General features: G+C 38.7%; 1 protein-coding gene across 1 annotated transcript in view; it reads left to right on the forward strand.

Annotated features, from left to right (window-relative positions):
• Positions 1 to 21,621, forward strand: part of LOC124722997 (phosphotriesterase-related protein) — a 239,160-nt gene that overhangs the window by 188,400 nt on the left and 29,139 nt on the right. The gene's annotated exons all lie outside the window — the stretch shown is intronic.

The raw sequence follows: 21,621 nt of genomic DNA on the forward strand, positions 1-21,621 counted from the left end.
CCTGTGCTCTTCATAGCAACCGGGAGAACCTGTTCCACAGCTGGAATGACTAACCCAGTATGCATGCGGAGTGCACATTGGTTTTTTTCCTTCTTGGCAGCCATGGCTCCATAATGCGCCTAACGTTGGAGCTCCAAACTATCAATAATCCCAACCTCTGTGATTGTCCGGGTCTTGCAGACTGAGAGGTTTCCTCTATAATAGGACAGGCGACAGCATCTGGCTCAGTGACAGCCTGAGCCACAGACAGTGCCTGGAACCTGTTTGTCAGACAAACCGGGGAGGCCTTATGTGTGTCTGCCTGGGAAGTCTTTTGCAACCTCCTATGCCCTGGGGTGACCTCCCTTTCGGCCACAGGTGAGGGGCCAACCTCAGTGTGAGCAGTAACTGGGCTAGCCACTGGTGAGGACCGATCGGAAGACTCGGCTGTGCTGGACGTCCGTTGGATCCCCATGACCAGCCCACAACAATGGTGCTCATCCACTGCAGCCTCAAGCTGTATAACTGAAGTCATCACAGCCTGAAGCTGAGAGCGAAGTGTCATCAACTTGGCTCACAGACACACACACAACAATTGCAGTCCCTGTCCATACTAAAGACCCTGGAAAACTAAACTATGCAGATAAACAGACTATCAGCACGTGCTGCGCAACTCTACTGTAAACCCTGACAAAAAAGCAGGAATTGTTTCTAATAAATTAAATTAACACACAGAGATTCAAAAACCTAACTACTGAAGTACTCAGATGAAACTAAATAATTTGCCCCTGATTAGGTTCTTGTAATATGTCACAAAATCGGTTTACTTTCCAACGCAAACAAAAATGCGAGAACTGTGGCTTTTAGATATTAAATAAATACACAGAAACACAAGAAACTAAACTATTAAAGCACACAGATGATATTATAAAATTTGCTCCTGGTTAGTAACTCATAAAAGTCACAAAATCGGTTACTTCCCTGTAGCTGCTTGTGTCGTAGCCGGCTACTGCTGCCTGACTGCTGTACATTTGAACTTTTGGCCACAAGGCCCCCTTCTAAAACAGAAAAAGGCATACACATTCCCATCATGTGTATGTTTTCTACTTTTTTTTGTATGGTTCTTGTATATAATCCTTCTACTTTCCAGTCTACCCTTCTTTGTTTAGTTCTAGCTTGCAATCTGAGCTCTTCGTATTCATGTAAATACTTCTCTTTTCTCCAAAGGTTTCTTAAATTTTCCTAGGGATGGCATCTATCTATCCCATAGTCATGCATGCTTCTCCAGCTTTATATATCTTCTCTTGGCATTTCTGCTTTCTCACTCTGGACTTTCAGTCAGTTTCATTTTTTGGACTTGTTCATCTGTTTTGCTTGCTGCATTTTCTGCAGTTTTATATTTTCTACTTTCACCAATTAAATTCGATATGCCATATGTTATTCAAGGTTTCCTCCTTGGTCTTATGTCTCTGACCATTTAATATTCTGCTACCTTCATTATTTCATATCTCAAAGCTACCCATTCATTTACTATTGTATTCATTTACCCTATTTCTGTCAATTGTTGCCCAATTCCCCCTTTAAAACTCTCAACAACAAGCTCTGGTTCTTCAATTTTTCTACCTTTTGGTATGTCCAATTCACTTATTATCTCTACATCTACAGCTATGTTACTACTCTGCAGTTCACATTTAAATGCCTGACAGAGGATTCATTGAACTACTTTTACACTATTTAGAACTTTTTCCAATTCATGATGGTGTGGTACAGCAACCAGTGGTAAAAATATGAAGGAAAAAATAATATGGTTTGTAAAATCCTCTAATGATGTTTTTTCACCATATACAAGGTATCTTCAGATTGGCTGGCAAAATATGGTGTTAAGCACATAGGATGATGCACATACAAATGCCTCAGCAGAAAACTGCCATGGTCTGATGCAGAAGATGTTAAATACAATGGAAAATGCTCTTAAAACACTTGGAAACCTCTGCAGGTAGTTGCCCTTGTCAAATTTTTTTTAAAGGCCTCATGTGATATCCTTGTCAGAAATGTGTTGCCAGCCACAAACACTAAAATGGGATCAAGCCTGTATAGATGCATCATACAGTAAATACATTGGAGGCACAGTTGCTCATGATCCCAGTTGAGCACATAGTACTGGGCATGAAAACATACTACAAGTATATGATTAGTATATGCAGCATAAGGGAGCAATTGACAGGAATGGGCAAAAGAAATACAGTAGAAGAAGAATGGGTAGCTTTGAGGGATGAAGTAGTGAAGGCAGCAGAGGATCAAGTAGGTAAAAAGACGAGGGCTAGTAGAAATCCTTGGGTAACAGAAGAAATATTGAATTTAATTGATAAAAGGAGAAAATATAAAAATGCAGTAAGTGAAACAGGCAAAAAGGAATACAAATGTCTCAAAAATGAGATCGACAGGAAGTGCAAAATGGCTAAGCAGGGATGGCTAGAGGACAAATGTAAGGATGTAGAGGCCTATCTCACTAGGGGTAAGATAGATACCGCCTACAGGAAAATTAAAGAGACCTTTGGAGATAAGAGAACGACTTGTATGAATATCAAGAGCTCAGATGGAAACCCAGTTCTAAGCAAAGAAGGGAAAGCAGAAAGGTGGAAGGAGTATATAGAGGGTCTATACAAGGGCGATGTACTTGAGGACAATATTATGAAAATGGAAGAGGATGTAGATGAAGATGAAATGGGAGATATGATACTGCGTGAAGAGTCTGACAGAGCACTGAAAGACCTGAGTCGAAACAAGGCCCCCGGAGTAGACAATATTCCATTGGAACTACTGACGGCAGTGGGAGAGCCAGTCCTGACAAAACTCTACCATCTGGTGAGCAAGATGTATGAGACAGGCGAAATACCCTCAGACTTCAAGAAGAATATAATAATTCCAATCCCAAAGAAAGCAGGTGTTGACAGATGTGAAAATTACCGAACTATCAGCTTAATATGTCACAGCTGCAAAATACTAACACGAATTCTTTACAGACGAATGGAAAAACTAGTAGAAGCCAACCTTGGGGAAGATCAGTTTGGATTCCGTAGAAACACTGGAACACGTGAGGCAATACTGACCTTACGACTTATCTTAGAAGAAAGATTAAGGAAAGGCAAACCTACGTTTCTAGCATTTGTAGACTTAGAGAAAGCTTTTGACAATGTTGACTGGAATACTCTCTTTCAAATTCTAAAGGTGGCAGGGATAAAATACAGGGAGCGAAAGGCTATTTACAATTTGTACAGAAACCAGATGGCAGTTATAAGAGTTGAGGGACATGAAAGGGAAGCAGTGGTTGGGAAGGGAGTAAGACAGGGTTGTAGCCTCTCCCCGATGTTGTTCAATCTGTATATTGAGCAAGCAGTAAAGGAAACAAAAGAAAAATTCGGAGTAGGTATTAAAATTCATGGAGAAGAAATAAAAACTTTGAGGTTCGCCGATGACATTGTAATTCTGTCAGAGACAGCAAAGGACTTGGAAGAGCAGTTGAATGGAATGGACAGTGTCTTGAAAGGAGGATATAAGATGAACATCAACAAAAGCAAAACGAGGATAATGGAATGTAGTAGAATTAAATTGGGTGATGTTGAGGGTATTAGATTAGGAAATGAGACACTTAAAGTAGTAAAGGAGTTTTGCTATTTGGGGAGCAAAATAACTGATGATGGTCGAAGTAGAGAGGATATAAAATGTAGGCTGGCAATGGCAAGGAAAGCGTTTCTGAAGAAGAGGAATTTGTTAACATCCAGTATTGATTTAAGTGTCAGGAAGTCATTTCTGAAAGTATTCGTATGGAGTGTAGCCATGTATGGAAGTGAAACATGGACGATAAATAGTTTGGACAAGAAGAGAATAGAAGCTTTCGAAATGTGGTGCTACAGAAGAATGCTGAAGATTAGATCGGTAGATCGCATAACTAATGAGGAAGTGTTGAATAGGATTGGGGAGAAGAGAAGTTTGTGGCACAACTTGACCAGAAGAAGGGATCGGTTGGTAGGACATGTTCTGAGGCATCAAGGGATCACCAATTTAGTATTGGAGGGCAGCGTGGAGGGTAAAAATCATAGAGGGAGACCAAGAGATGAATACACTAAGTAGATTCAGAAGGATGTAGGTTGCAGTAGGTACTGGGAGATGAAAAAGCTTGCACAGGATAGATTAGCATGGAGAGCTGCATCAAACCAGTCTCAGGACTGAAGACCACAACAACAACAACATATGCAGCCCACCTCAGGTGGCACATGTAGGCAATGGATTACAATAGCTATTAGGTTTCCAGATATAATCACAAGGAGAAACCTGATTAACAGTAAAGCTATACAAAAGATCCTGCTTAAAACTGCCGGTAAAATGTTTATGCAAATGGATCATAATAAACAAGAGTAGATAAATTTTAGAAAATCAAAAGTATAAAAATATATAGTGCTGCAGTACAAAGAAATAAAACCTGCATGAAGGAACCAAGGCAACTAATTTCCCAGTGCATCAGGCATTATTGTGGCTAAAAATCATTTTGTACATTTCCACCTCCTTCAGTCAAAATCAGGCAACAGAAGTGATAAATATATTTATATTTTATTAATCCTCCAATGATGTTTTTTCACCATATACAAGGCATCTTCAGATTGGCTGGCAAAATATGGTGTTAAGTACATAGGATGATACACATACAAATGCCTCAGCAGAAAACTGCCATGGTCTCAACCAGTCTCATCTATTTGATGACACAAATTGTTTTTACCTTATGTTAGAGTTATAAGTGTTCTGAATTTTCTGATTTATATCAGACTGTAGTTTGTTGAAGATCATTGCACCAGAATACAGAGCACTGCTCTGAACTTTAGATAAGTAATCAAAGTGTAGAAGACAATTATTTTTCTTTCTAGTTTGGTGTTTGTTACAATCACAATTCATCTGAAACTAACTTTCGTTATTGGCAATAAATATCATTACGAAGTCAATGTATCGAGACTTCACTTGATTGTAAGAAGTACCAAATCTATGAATAGGCTTTTGCAATCTCAGCTGTTATCTACCTTATAGAGTAACCTAGAGTGTTAATGAACACTTGATTTACTTTGCCTGCAGTGTCACAGGAGACAAAGTATCTAAACTACACCACCATACCACAGTTTTCAGGTCAACATAATGAGAGATATTTCTAAGAGGAAAAATGTTGAACTGTACTTCTTGATTAGTTTACTTATTTGTCGACTCCTTTTCAATTTATGATCCAGTTGTACACAAAGGAATTTGTTTAGATACTGTGGATTTAGTGAATGAACATTAATATCTGTTACTTGTGTGAGCCAGTCATTTTTATTCGTTGTTGCACATTTTTTTGTACTTGCCAGGCTGAATGATATAGATGCAGAAGGGTGCATGATTACAACAACAAAACTAAATGTAACTACTTCAGACTGATGATGAACTTAAAAAAAGAGGATCAGATCCCATACATTGATAGCCAGCTTTACTCAGGAGAATCTTTGATGTCATAGGAATACATTGTAAATAAAGCTGAAATCTTTCTTATTAAAAAAAAAGTAATATTAATAATTTTGTAGTAAAACTGACAGTTTTAATACCAGCCTCATAGTCCCACTGTTATACATCAAAAAACTATAAAATCTGTAAAGAAGAATGTTGTCATGTCATAATCACACTCAATTCCAGACCTGCTGTTTCAGAGGTTCTCATTCAAGCCGACTACAGCACCCTGGACCTAGATCTTGTCAATATTCCTCTGTATAATGGAACTGGGGAACCCTTGTGTTTTGATTTTTTTTTACATCCTCTTCACTATGATATGCATCAAAGATAGCCCCTCCCATTGAAGCTTCATGATTGTTGAGTGGATCTTTATTTTCCTTGAACGTCCCATTGTTGATCTGCATCTGTGGACTGTAGTAGGGCTACTTATAGAGACCATGGACAATGTCTCTGCTCTTTTGTCTTCTTGATGAAGGGTAATAATCCTCAATTTTATATGTGACATCAAACAGGTGATAAAAGATACAACATAGCCCAAAATATTCCTTTAGTAACTTTTCCAACAATCCTACTTTCTGCACAGGCGTAAAAATCCAAATCAAGTCTCTTGGTTTGTATCTCACTGGTTGGTGCCTGGTGCTCTTTGTTCTTCTTTTTCCTGGGTGTCAAGTGTCTGTATTCAAGCCAGCTGCCTTGCTTTTTTTATCCTTGTGATGTGTTTCATGTAGTCATCCTAAATATCATCCAGTTGAAATGGGAATCCATTGAATCTTCCTGGCAGATTAAAATTGTGTTCAGGACCAGGATTCAAATGGGGTCCTTGCCTTTCATGAGCAAGTGCTCTACAGCTGAGATACCCAAGTACGAGTCATGATCCATTCTCACAGCTTTACTCCCCACCAGTAACTCATTTCCTGCCATCCAAACTTCACAGAAGTTCTCCTGGAAACCATACAGGACTAGCACTCCTGGAAGAAAGGATATTGTGGAGATATGGCTTTGCCACAGCCTGGGGGATGGTTTCCAGGCTGAATTTTCATTCTGCAGCAAAATTTTTTCCTGTTGGCTGAACATAGTTCCCATTTGTCACCTTCAGCACAATCATTTTCATATCGTGAAATGTAATTTCCTGTAACTGGCAACAATAAGATTTCACATTTCAGAAAAACTAGTCCCTGGAGTCTACTAGCACCCAGAGAGGTTGGCCATTGATGGTGACATCAGTGAGATTTCCTGTCATCTTGGTAACTGTCATCCATGGAGGATTTTGATCTGTGATGACCTCATGTTTATAGATGGTCACGGTGCTTAGTTTTCCTGAATTTGGCAGCTAGGTGAGCAGCTGGTACCTCTGTACAATGATGGGGAATGGCTCCAGTGTGTTTGTGAGTAACCTTCTGCAGGGTACGGCAGTGAACTTTGGCCAACAAGTAAACTATAATCATCTGAAATTGACTGGCATGAGTAGGACTATAGTATGAAGGCTTTCACGACCGGATGACATATCTTCTGGTAAACCTTCTGGGATGTAAGGTCGTGGTCCATGAAACTCTTCAGCTCCTAACGTTTCGTTCAGAGCTGCACTGGACGTTTTCAGAGGGGTGTTTCTCCTCTGGTGAGTCTTGCCGACTGACGGTTCGGACGTCTGAGAGCGACTTATATATCGTAGAAAGTGGGCATGGCCAGAGTTACACATGATATGCAGAGATAATCTTTGTCAGAGATAAAACTTAACTATCGATCGTGATCTCGTCACGGATAAAACTGTCTAGCAATTCTGTAGTGCTACTGTCCAAATATCACTAAGTTTCATGGTCTCTTCTTTCCGATTAAAATTATCCCTATGTTTATATATTTCAATTGCTTCTCTACAAAGCTGTGGGTAATAGTTCATCGTCGAAGTTTTCCGAAACAAAAATTTTATCTACGACGACGAACTATTACCCACGGCTTTGTAGAGAAGCAATTGAAATATATAAACATAGGGATAATTTTAATAGGAAAGAAGAGACCATGAGACTTAGTGATATTTGGACAGTAGCACTACAGAATTGCTAGACAGTTTTATCCGTGACGAGATCACGATCGATAGTTAAGTTTTATCTCTGACAAAGATTATCTCTGCATATCATGTGTAACTCTGGCCACGCCCACTTTCTATGATATATAAGTCGCTCTCAGACGTCCGAACCGTCAGTCAGCAAGACTCACCAGAGGAGAAACACCCCTCTGAAGATGTCCAGCGCAGCTCTGGACGAAACGTTAGGAGCTGAAGAGTTTCATGGACCATGACCTTACATCCCGGAAGGTTTACCAGAAGATATGAGTAGGACTGTTGTGATGGTTCATATTTTGCAGCATAATAGTCTTCTTTCTCCGCAGTTAACACAATGTGTCTTGATGTCCAGAGTGAAAACAGACCAATGTGTTGCCATGTGTCCTCCAAATGTCTGTTCTTTTGCAGGGCATTTTACTTGGTGGAGGTGTTGGTTGTACTGGCATTGGCCAGATGCTGAGTTATTGTTTGACAGTAGCTGCTTAAATCTTAACATCATATTTGAATGGTGGTAGAGATTAGTGATGAAGACTGATACATCACTTCTTTAATATTCTCTATTACCTCCTGACAATGGGGTCGTTGTTCACGGCTGCTATCTCTTGTGTATTCCGTTCAACAGTTCTGGCTGCCATACACTGCTGTATTTCTTCTCATACTACCTGGTGTATGAGAGAGGCAGGGTCATGTTAGTCTTCCACGGCTGCCCCAAAGAGAACACATTCAACAGGTGATCATAGCTCTTTCATCTGACTTTTTTCTGTTAAATTTCCTCAATGTGCTGGCACCAGTAGATGAATTCTTCTACTATTGTGACATCCTTTACCACAAGAAAATTGTACATGTTTTTTAAATCCCTTTCATCAAATCTGAGATTTTGTTAGTTTGTATCATATTCAGATTTACAATTTGTAAAGGGCCAAAACAGTCTGTATAACTGACTGTATCATTTTACCATGGCTTTAGCCTGTGTTCTTCAGTTTTTCTTCTGCTAAGGAGACTTCTTGTTGACCCCACCAAATGTTTTCTTCAGTTCAGCCTGTAATTTGTCCCGGCTACTGAGCTGCTCTTCATTGTTCTCATTCCACTGCTGGGCTATGCCATCCAAGTAAAAGTACACATTTACCAAACATATCATGTCATTCCACTTGTTGTGTTTGGTGACTCAGTTTAATCCTTTCAGTCATTTTGCCAGGTCCTGAGCAGCATCTCTGGAGTATGATGATGGACGTCTGAGCTTGTACCTGACTTAGTGCTGCTTTGTAATTCATTGGTCTCCCAAATATACTGACCATGGTAATTATGTACTGCTTGTATTCTGGTTCCTGCCTGTGTAGGTGATGGCTTTTGTGTTGCCTAATTGTAGTCATGGTGATGTAGATGTTATGAATCATCCAGTGTCTCCACCAAAAAATGTCACATTGAAACCCCAAGCAATGCCAAATATGAAGGCTGGGTCATAAATGAAGTACAACAATGAACTGAAAGCACATTTATTACTGACACCCACTGACAGAATAGGACTGATTTTCGGTATGGAGAGTCCAGCTATTTATATGCACATAGAATATTCCAGAATATGGTATTTACATAAATGCAAAATAGTCAAGAATCATTAGAAACATAAGATATTTCAAGAACCTTCCAGAAATTATATATATTTAAGTACTGTTAGTTAGACACTCTATGTCTGCAAAAGATATATGCTTGATGTCTGTATGTAAATAAAAATAATGGGTTCTCACTTTTTAAAATTACATCACGTACATGTGAGTGAGCATATGTACACAATCTACTGTCCATCACATGCCATATGGTGGATAATATCTGCAGCAACAATGCTAATGTAACACATTAGGATTAAGGAGTTTTTAACATTGTAAAAATAAATTCAGAAAACAAATAATTTAACAGCACATTAGGTGGAATGAATTTTCTTTCCCATGACAGCTTAATTATTTAAATTTCATTTAAGCACACAACGAACCCATATTAAGTCATATTATAGATAAACAGGCGGAGATCTGATGTCACCTCACTCAATATACCGAGTTTAAATTTATAGATGTGAATGATCAGGAAGTATTCAAGTTAATGCCAACAAAAAAATTTTTCATCTGGATGGGATGGTATGTCCAGTGCAAATACTAAGGTGCACTTAAAAGATCTGCAAAACTGAAAACTCTTAGGTGCCTGATTAATTGCAGCATTAGAGAAAACATGTATCCAACTGTTTTAAAAATGAGTGTTGTGAAACCAGTGTATAACAGAGGATGAAAGAAAGATGTCTCTGATTAGTGACTAATATTGCTATAAGCTGTGCTGTATGCCTTGTGGAGTAGCAATTAGCATAACTGGCTGGTGTGCTGCAGGTCACATGTTCGAAGCCCATCACCAATAACAAATATTTGTTATTTGATATTTATTATTTGTATATGGTTCTTTAAACTTCTTATGTTTGTAACATTTTTATATTCAAGAATATTCTATGGCTGTATAAATAGGAGCACTTCCCTCCCAGGTGTTCAGTTCTGTCTGGTGGGACATTGGCATCTATAATACATGTGCTTTCAGTGTTGTAGTTCGTTGATGACTTCACTATGGATTTGGACTTGAGTGTGGTTACAATGTGGCATTGGTGGAGATTCTAAGTATTTTAAAATATCTACTTAACCATGGCTCCAATTAGGCAATGTAAAAGCCATCACCAACATGGACAAGTACCGAAATACAAGTAGAAGATCATTCTAAAGCTCAATATATTCAGGAGACCAATGAATTCCAAGCCAGCAGTAAATCAGCTACACATTAGCCATCCACCAGTGTTGCTGGAGACACTGGCCAGGACCTGAGGAAATGGTTCAAAGGATTCAGCTGAGTCATCACTGACAACAGGTTGGATGCATTATATGTTTGGCAAATGTGTAAAATTTGCTTGGACACCACACCCTAGCTGTTGTTCAAGAACAATGTAGAGAAACTCAGTTGCAGGGACAAATTCTTTACCAAAATGAAGAAAATACTTGGTGACAGTCTACAGTAAGCCTGTTTACTAGAAGTACAACTGAAGAACACAACCCAGTGTCATGACGATAACAACACAGTCTCACATACAGAATGTTTCTATACAGTTTTGTGAATGCAGATATGATAGAAGCTGATAAAATTTCACAACTGATGAAAGGAGTCACAGAAGAGATGTACCAAACTCTTCAGGTAAAGGATGTCACAACAATTGATGAATTTGTCTCGTGGTGCTAGTGCATCAAGCATATGCAACAGAAAAAAAAGAAAAAAAAATCAGATAAAAGAGAAATGACTGATTCCCAACTGTGGTCTCTATGGCAGCTGTGGAAGACCACCACAATCTTGCCTTTCTCATACACTAGGTTGTGAGAGAAGAGATACAGCATTTTGTGCCAACTGGAACTTTGAGACTGAGGAGCAAGAGATAGCAGTCATGAATGTCGATCCTATACATCAGGAGGTAACAGAAAATAAGAGCAGTCATTGATTTTCTGACTCTTTCACATATTTATGATGTGATACATTTTCATGTAGAACAGCTACTGCAGGGAGACTCCAAATCTTCTGAGGGCAGAATGCAAGAAATATCTTTCCTTGTCCTTCATGTGTTACTAACAGCTTCTCCAGTCATAGCACTGAGTGATGAGAATGCCAAGACAAAGCTTCACACCGGCATGAACAGATGTGAAAATAGGTGTAGTTCTAGTATAAATTCAGGAAGGTGCTCAACAGATGATAGCTTTTGCTTCCAGAATACTCTCCAAGGCTGAGATGAACTACTCTACAACTGAGGAAGAGTGATTTGTGCCTTGGGCCATCAACAAGTTCTGGATGTATTTATTTGGCAAACTATTCACTGTTGTGATGGATCACCATTCTCTAGGTTGGCTGAGTAGTTTGAAGGATCCATCAGGTCAACTGGCAAGTTGGACATTGAGGCTTCAGGAGTATGATGTCACAGGAGTATACAGAAATGAATGCCAACACAAGGACACTGACTGCCTTTCAAGGAATACTTGGGCAGAACACTATGGCAAGGACAAAACATTATTCATAGCTGTATTAAATGACATTTTTGCTGAACAGAGGAAGATCCAGCATTGCAGAAAACTATAGAGGTCTGAGGGGAGGAGGAGCTGACAAAGGAGAATTTTAATTAATAAACAGAACATTGTATAAGAGGAACTACAATCCGATCGTGTAGAAATGTTTCTTCGAAATTGCAGCTCATCTGCGACCAGCTACACTGAAGCTTTTGCATGACACTTCAACATAAAGTCACTTGGGATTCATGAAGATGCTAATCAGAATCAGATGCTGGTATCACTGGCCAGGTCTCTACTGATCTGTTAGACACTATGAGAACCACTACAATGAATGCAAGTGAAGGAAGCACATCTGCAATTACCTTCACAACTTTCAGTATCAATTCCACCAGCAATAGCACAATTCCACCCAATTGGAATCAACCTCTTGGGGAGATTGCTGAAGTCAACAATTTGGAATCGATGGGTAATGATCTGCACCGACTACCAAACCCACTATGCTGACACCAAAGTTATGCTGACTGCTTAAGCCCCAGAAAACACAAGGTTACTTATAGAAGACATAATTTTGAAGTGCCAGAGCAACCCATGTGATGATATTTGATTGTGGAAGAGTTTCCCAGTTGAGACTAGTATCAGAGGTGATTTCACGTTGTGACATCACCCACAGGATGACAATTACCTACCACCCACAGACAAAGGGCCTCATAGCACACTTTAATAATACGTTAGTATATATGCTGCTGATGTATATTGATGTTGAGCAGAAAGATTGGGATACAATACTGCCAATTACAACATTTTTACGAAACGCAGCTAAGCAAGACACAACAGGTTTTGCACCATTCTTTCTGATCCATGGCTGGAAGGCTGGAATGGCAATGGAGACACCATTCCCATTTTAGCTGACCAATAATTCAGGTGGCTATATGAAACACCTCAGTACCAGGACCAAAGAAGCAAGACAGCTGGCTCCCATATGGACCCTGGATGCCCAGGAGAAGGACGAAGATCACTATAAGCCCAAGCACTGGCCAGTAGATATAGCCTGGGAGACTAGTTATGGATTTTTACATCTGTCTGGAAAATGAAACTATCAGAAAAGTTAGATAAGCATTACTTTGGGTTGTACTGTACCCTTTGTTGCTTGTTGGACATCACATACGAAGTTAAGGTTTATTACCCTTCATCAAGGAAACAAAAGCTCAGAGACATTGTCCATGTCTACTGGACAAAACCCTACTAAAGTCCTGAGTCACAGATTGATGTTGGGGCTCCTCATTCAAAAAAACATGAAGATCCAGTCAAGGATCATGTAGCTTTGACTGGAATGGGGAGGGCTGGGGGGGGGGGGGTGAGGGGAGGGGCTACCGTCCATTCTCATCACATTGAAGAGGATGTGACAAAGTGACCAGAATGCAAGGATCTACTAGTGATACCATACAGGCAAGATCCAGATCAAGAGACCTGAAACAGCATGTTGCCATGAGATGTGCTGCATGCCATGTGGAGTTATGGTTAGCATCACTGACTGACATCCTGCAAGTCACCAGTTCAAACACCATTACCAACAAGTATTCGTTATTTAGTATTTATCATTTCTAGAAGATTCTCAAAACTTGTTACATTTGTAATGTATGCATATTCTGTAATATCCTTTGTTTGTACAAGTATCAGTACTCTCCATCCAGGAATTCAGTTCTGATCTGGCTATATCCTGATGTCTGTAATAAATGTGCTTTTGGTGCTAAGTTTTGTACTTCTGTGGCAACCCTGCTTTCAGATTTGGAGTTAAGTGCGGCTACAACATGACAATATCACTAATTCTTGTCTTGAGTAAGATACCCAAAAGTATTGTCTGCTCCCAGTTTAGTGTCTGTTTCACAATACAGAAACCTCTTTCAGATACACAGCATGGCTCTAGAAAAGAACTTATCACAAATACAGCAGTTACACAGTACTTTCATGAAGTATAATATTTACTGGACCACAGGATGCAAACTGCAGGTATATTTTTAGGCCTTACAAAAGCATTTGATACAGTAAACCATAGGTCACTTCTGAAAGAACTTGAGCCATTTTGTTTTGGGGGTCCATCCTTGTGTCTTCTAACAACATACCTGCTGAATTGTAAGCAGTGCACTACACTGACATACAAATTAGATGAAAAATTATGAATTTTCAATCCACTAGTGAAGCAGCAATAAAAGGTGTACCTCAGGGCCCAATCCTTCATCCCTTTCTCTTCCTTACATACGTTAATGACATTCCACAACCCGTTAATTGCCATATCATAAGCTATGCAGATGACCCCTCAGTCTTAATTTGTGGTAGAGTATGTAAGCAGTTAGAACTTTTTACTACCAGTGGAGTAACAGAAGAAACAAAATACTTCAATGATCAGGGCCTCTAGGCGAATGTAACCAAATCTCAATTATTAGCACTGAAACAGGCAATCTCACCATATCAATGCAAATAATGTATGTAACATGTTGCAGCCATAAATTTCTGGGTGTGTATTTACATGAAAATCTATGATGAAGAAACCCCATTTATTTTTTATGTGTAAGAGTTGCAACCAATTAACTCTGATATTATAAGCTATGCAGGTGATCCCTCAATCTTGTTTCATGGTAGAGTATGTAAGCAGCTAGAACCTTTCACTACCAATGGGATAAGACAAGTAATGAAATATTTCAATGATCGGGACCTCAAAGTGAATCTCACCAAATCTCAGTTATTTGCATTTATAACTGGCGGTTCTTACCACATCAATGCAAATAGTTTACATAACATCTTTGCAGCAGTAACTTTCTGAGGGTGTACATACATCAAAATCTATAACAGATAAATCCTATTAATTTTGTATGTGGAAAAGTTAGTAGTGGTTTATGTCTTCTTAATCAGCTTAGGAAGATACTTCCTAGCCTAAAATTAGAACAGTTTACTCCTTTTCTTAACTAGTGTCTGAATAGTGGGGCAGTGCAGCTGATATCCATTTAAAAAAGGGTATTGTTGTCACAGAAATGAACAATAAGACTTATACATGGGACAGGGCATAGGCAAATACTTCACAATATATTCTTTAAGTCACTTACATTTTTATGAGTAAACTAACTGAAGCTACCAAGTGTAATGATGTACATGATCACAGCACCAGGACAAAATATAATTACTTTCAGAAAAGAACAAAATTAAAAATGACAGATCACAACCAACACATAAATTGTTTGATTTAGTTTAACAATTTAACAAACTTTCTAAGAACATGTAAGGGAACAGATTGTGACACAAAATTAAAATCTTTACTGATAAAAAAATGTTCATATTCATAAAACAAATTTTAAGATACTGCTTGTCATATGAGACTGTAGCATTTAGCCATAAACTAACAAATGTATAAAATGATTTTTTTATATTTACACATCAAGTTCCGTGGGACCAAATTACGGAGCAAATCTCCAAGGTCGTGGAACATGTCAATACATGAAATTACAACATAAAAGTAATAATAGATAAAAAGAAATGTTTATGAACCTGAAAAAAGTTTAAGTAAATACAATCAACAATACAATAAGAATCAGCTTAATTTTTCAAGGAACTCCTTGACAGAATAGAAGGAGTGACCCATGAGGAAACTCTTCAGTTTCAATTTGAAAGCACATGGATTACTGCTAAGATTTTTGAATTTGGGTGGTAGCTTATTGAAAATGGATGGAGCAGTATACTGCATTCCATTCTGCACAAGAGTTAAGGAAGTCTGATCAAAATGCAGGTTGGATTTCTGCAGAGTATTGACTGAGTGAAAACTGCTTATTCTTGTGATAAGCTAATATTGTTAACAAGAAATGACAGTAAGGAATATATATATTAAGAGGCCAATGTCAGAATACCCAGACTCATGAACAGGGGTCAACAAGAGGTTCGTGATCTTACACCACTTAAATGGAGATGAATTACTGCTGCTTACCATGTAGAGGAGGTGCTGAGTCATACACAGGCACAATGAAAGAGAATCCTAGAAACAGTTCAACTATCAGACAAAGTCTTTTTTCAGAAGTAGAAAACTCACGTACATTCACGCATAAACTACTCACACACACATGGCCATTGCCTCCAGGCAGTAAGGTTCAATTGCATCTGACATGAGCAGGAATCTAGCTGGGGTGGGTATTGGGGTAAGGAGGAGGTATGTGCTGGGAGGGGGAGGGATAGCAGAGTATGGGCGGGAAAAGATATTCATTCTGTGTGGAGGAACTTGGTAGGGATGGCACAGGGCTACTAGGTGCAGCAACATGGGGCCTGGGGGGAGGGGAATGGAGGGGTAAAGGGAGGGTAAAAGAAAGGAGGAAGGAGAGAAGTATAGAAGGGGAAAGAATTCTGTAGGTGCAGCAGTGACATAATGTTGTTGTTGTTGTTTTCTGAATACATGTGGGTTCTCTACATCTGAAGAAAGACTTTGTCTGAAAACTGAAATATTTCTAGCATTCTTTTCACTGGACATGTATGTGACTCAATGCCTTCCCTGTGTGGTGTGTAGCAATCTACCTTTTCCATATTGTTGTTCTTCCATCCTGGACTATTCTTTGTGAAATGTATAAAATGGTTGTAAGATGCAATGACTAATTACCTGATGGCTGCTTGTTACCATCTGTTTAAATATATGACCTCTTCACAACACTCATATCTGTATGAACATTACTGAATTTCTCCGTACGTGATTCAAATTACTGCTATGCCTGCCTGTGACTCAATGTCTCCTTTGCTTGGTGAGTAGCAATCTATCCTTTTCATAAATTTATTTTTGAAGAGTGAAATCGCTTTTTCTATAATCTAGGGTACAAATTTTCAGTCTTCTGACTGGTCAGATGTTGCCCACCATAAATTCCATTCCTGTACCTACCCCTTCATCTCAGAGTAGCACTTGTGCCTTACAGCCTCAACTATGTGTTGGATGTATTCCATTCTCTGCCATGCTGCTGTCTAGTAGTCAGAATGTCAATAGTAACTGAAATATTTGAAAAATAATAAAATACTGAAAAAAGTTCCAAGTCTTCTAAAGATGACTAAGCATTAAGTTAGCAGTAGATCATGCACAGATACAATCATTTGTATTTTGTGCTGGCTTTGAAAGCTGGCAGTAAAAGTCAGTGTATTCACCAGACTGAAATGATCTCAGTCCACAAAAGCAGAGACAAAACTTTACAAATATGAATTACTTGTTTCAATTAATTTTTCCCACTTGTATAGTGCATGAAGCAGTGTTTTATGGGAGGGTTGTGAATTATGGATTAGCAGTACAAAAACTGTACATATGTGTACATGTGCAGGACAACAGTATCAGAAAAAAGAATTATGAATAAACAGTAAAATTTGGCAACATTATTTTGGTATTTATTTTGCAGTTTAATATTAATGCTCTTAGATGACCAAACATTAACAATCACAAACAAAGAAATGAAAAAAAAGAATTTAAAATAGAATTTTAAAAAATGTTATAGGATCAACAGAGGACATTGAGAAATTTTAATAAGGGCAGCTCATTTTTTACTGTCATGGAATAGGGGCCAGAGTGCCATGGATATCATACACGAATTGAGGTGGCAATCATTAAAATAACAGCATTTTTCATTGTGACAGGATCTTCTCATGAAATTTCAGTCACCAACTTTCTCCTCAGAGTATGAAAATATTTTGTTAGTACCCACCTACATAGGGACTAGTGATCATCATAATAAAACAAGAGAAATCAGGGCTCACATGGAATGATTTAAGTATTTATTTTTCCTGCACACTGTTTGAGAGGGGCACAGTAGAGAAATAGCTTGAAAGTGGTTTTATAACCCCTCTGCCAGGCACTTAATTGAATTCAAAATAATCAATTAGATGTAGAACCTTGATGTATAATATCATGTATGGGAAGTGACTGATTCTTCTGTATTCTTGTCCATAACTAGGTGAGAGCTTGCTGTTTTCTTGCACAAGGTGGAACAATGTCACTTAGGTCCAGAAATCTGTTACAGAACTTCATAGAATGTTGCAGCATCCCATGGTGGAGATGTACTTCCCATCAACATTGATTAAGTGGTCCAATTATTTTGAAGAGGATCATTATTCAACTTCAAATTAGGTCATTATAGATTCCCTGGCCACCAAAATGGCTGATACCAAGACTGATACAAGTGCTTCAAAATAAGAATGAATATGATAGCAGAAGTGGTAAAGTATGTCCTAAGATAGTGTTTTTGTCATTGTGCATTACTACCAGTGGTGAGATCTACTTTGCAAGATGAATATGAAGACTGACAGCTCTTGAATGGAACGTTTCTAGAGGCATCTATGCTGAAATAATACACACCCTCACATTACCAACAGTATCCCCAATGCTACACCAAAAAAGTATGTAGAATGTAAATTGGACTTATTTATTAAGTAAAAGAGTTAAGTTTAATGGTTACACAAGTATCCTGATGCAGACTATTTGCTCCAAAACATCTGGCACAATGGATTGAATAATGAATCGTTTGAGAAAATGATTCACAGAAGGTACATTAACACAACATCTTATGCCACATCCACACTGAAGTTTGCAATATGTTTTAGTTGCACACATGTATCCACCACTGTTCACAACATTGTTGATTGTTAAGGTCTCTGTCCACACTGACTGCAAATATTTCTCATGGCGTACTTACATTTTCTGCATGTTTGTTTCTTGTAGTGCATTGGCATCATCTGCTATGCTATTTAGTGTGAAACAATATACATATGTGGCATTGCACTGTTAAAGCTAAAAAATTTAAGCAAAGAAAGAGAAAGGAATAGTTTTCATTGGTGTATGAAAACATAGTACAGAATAAGTGGCAAAAATAACCTGCTACAGAAGCTGAATATGGATGATAGTAAATGTGTCCCATAACTTCTAATGTCATCCTCCAATTTTGAAATTGAGATGAATATGGTAGCACCATTTGTGTCAAACAGAGACAAATTTCAGAAAAAATTTCCAGTGAACTGAAGACTTTCTGTTACTGTTGTCTTTTGGCAACTGGAGATTCATTTCAGAGCCTAGCATATTTATTTTACATTTTGAAGCAAGTTATATCTCAAATGTTTCATGGAGCATTGGTTGAAAGTGTAAATGGTTATGTAAATACATTATTATAAACACAATGCACCATGAAGGAATTATCTGAATGGGATGGAAATCAGTAGATATAATGTACATGTATGGACAAACCAATGATTACAATTGCACAAAAAATTGATGATTTATTCAAGTGAAAGAGCTTCACAAACTGAGCAAGTTAATAACATGTTGGTCCCTCTGTGGCCATTATGAAAGCAGTTATTTGGCTTGGCATTGATTGATGGAGTTGCTGGATGTCCTCCTGAGTGATACTGTGCCAAAATCTGACCAATTGGCATATTAGATCATCAAAATCCTGATATGGTTGGAGGGCCCTGCCTATAATGCTCCAAATGTTCTCAACTGGGGAGAGGTCCAGTGACCTTGCTGGCCAAAATAGGGTTTGTCAAACATGAAGACAAGCAGTAGAAATTCTTGCCATGTGCAGGTGGGCTTTATCTTGTTAAAATGTCAACCCAGGATGGCTTGCCCTTGCAATGAAGGTCAACAAAATGGAGCATAGGCTATTTTCAACATACCACTGTGCAGTAAGGCTGTTGCAGATGACAACCAAAGGGGTCCTGATATGAAAAGAAATGCCACCCCAGACCATCTCTCTTGGTTGTTGGGCTGTATGGTGGATGACAGGCAGGTTGGCATTCTGCCGCTGTGAGCAGTGTGGGATAACAATGTGCTTGTCTTCATGCTTGCTCAACCATATCTTGGCCAGAAAGGTCGCTAGATCTCTCCCAAATTGAGAACATTTGGAGCATTACAGGCAGTGCCCTCCAACCATCTCAGTATTCTGATGATCTAATGCTCCAGTTGTGCAAAATTGGGCACAATATCCCTCAGAAGAACATCCAACAAGTATGTCAATCAATGCCAAACTGAAGAACTGCATGTATAAGGGCTAGAAGAGGATCAAAGTGTTATTGACTTGCTCCGTTTATGAAGCTCTTTCTCTTGAATAAATCATCTAATTTTTATGAAATTGTAATCATTTGTTTGTCTCTACATGTACATCACATATACTGATTTCCATCCTGTTTTGATAATTCTTTAATGGTGCATCATTTTTTTGCTTTAGATTGAGTAGTGGTAGGTGAAATTAAGAAAATATCATTGAAACAAATGCTTTAATAAATGTTGGCAACTACAGAATATACAACATGAAACACAACTTGATATATTTCTTCACTGTTAGTTACTGTGACTGTGACAGGAGATACTTTTTGATGTGTCTGCCGCATTCAGACTACCTGAAGGCACTGTATTTTTGGAGCTCTACTTCAATAATTCTTTTCATTGTTGTTGCCCTCTGGGGTGATGCCAGTCCCTGTAATTTGCATGCCACAGGCATGGCATAGACACCATACTTGTCTGCCTCTTTGTTTTCTTGTTTCTTCAGTACCTTCATTAATATATCCAGAGCAGCTCAAAAGCTGTCTAGCCTTCTGCCCACTTTCTTCTGCCATTTTGGTGGAGGAGAAGGAGGTGGAGAAGTAGGAGGAGGCAGCATACCAGATGGACGAGGGTCTTCAACTTCCTCTGCTTCCTTTACTTTAATGGAAAACCTCAAACCTGAACTTAACAAATGCTTCAGGGCCACTGCACAACCTCTTACTGCCTCAGCCTTCTTTTCTCCTGTCAGTATTGCATAATTAGTAACCTAATATTTTTATATATAGAGTTGTTGTTGATGTAAAATGCAGTAGCAATTTTTCCAGTAAGTCCTGTTCCATATTTGTGTTCTTATAATTGGAACTTATCATACTCCATTTGGATTCTTCTCACCTTTATGATGATGTCAACTCCAACACTCATTGGCTTGCCCAGTCCATTTCAATAATAGTAATTTGTGTATATGCAAATGAACCACAGAATATCAAAAATAAACATTAGCACCCAACAATGGCTATATGCAATAGCTGGACAGAAATTTTGTATCCTTTGATCTTTAGTGACACTACCACATGTATCTTTGTTCATCCTAATAACTTCACCATCATTTGATGGTGGTGATCTTCCAGTCCTGAAAGCATCTTACTAACACACTGCAAATAATGTACACCACTTTGTAATAATTAATTTTCAATTTTTTCATTTTTATTTATAGTCAATGTCACAATCTGGTGATCAGCTTTGTCAAAAGCAATAGTTTCAGTACATAAACCAGGTGAACAGTTACTTTTATAAACACTATATCATACATTTATTTGGTGGCAGATTAACACAATAATTTTCACTATTTGGTCCAGAAATATACATACTGATGACCCAATACATAATGTTCCGCCGGCCGCGGTGGTCTCGCGGTTCTAGGCGCACAGTCCGGAACCGCGCGACTGCTACGGTCGCAGGTTCGAATCCTGCCTCGGGCATGGATGTGTGTGATGTCCTTAGGTTAGTTAGGTTTAAGTAGTTCTAAGTTCTAGGGGACTGATGGCCACAGATGTTAAGTCCCATAGTGCTCAGAGCCAGCCATAATGTTCCACAAAAGTAGTCTGGTACACACTGGTGACCAAAATTAAAGCAACAAACTGCTATATCCCTGTGTTGTGTCATTTCACAGTATAATCAGACAAAATGTCAACAGATGTCTGTACAATCGCGTTCCTCACGGAAGATGGCATTCCAGTCAATGGCACCTGTGAAATGGGGTAGTGGTTGCTGGTAGTCCCACATTCACAGACATGGTGTATACAGTCACAAATGGTGCAGTATGGCCCTCCACCAGACTCTCTGTGGTGGAGGGCCTTAAGAAGGACGGAAGCAGGACAGTTGCAAACTGATGTGACCCAAAGGCTTAATATTAATAATTCTGTTGTTTCTTGGATGTGGAAACAATTTATAGA

Source organism: Schistocerca piceifrons, chromosome X, assembly GCF_021461385.2.
Source record: "Schistocerca piceifrons isolate TAMUIC-IGC-003096 chromosome X, iqSchPice1.1, whole genome shotgun sequence".
In the NCBI taxonomy this organism is placed as follows: Eukaryota; Metazoa; Arthropoda; class Insecta; order Orthoptera; family Acrididae; genus Schistocerca; species Schistocerca piceifrons.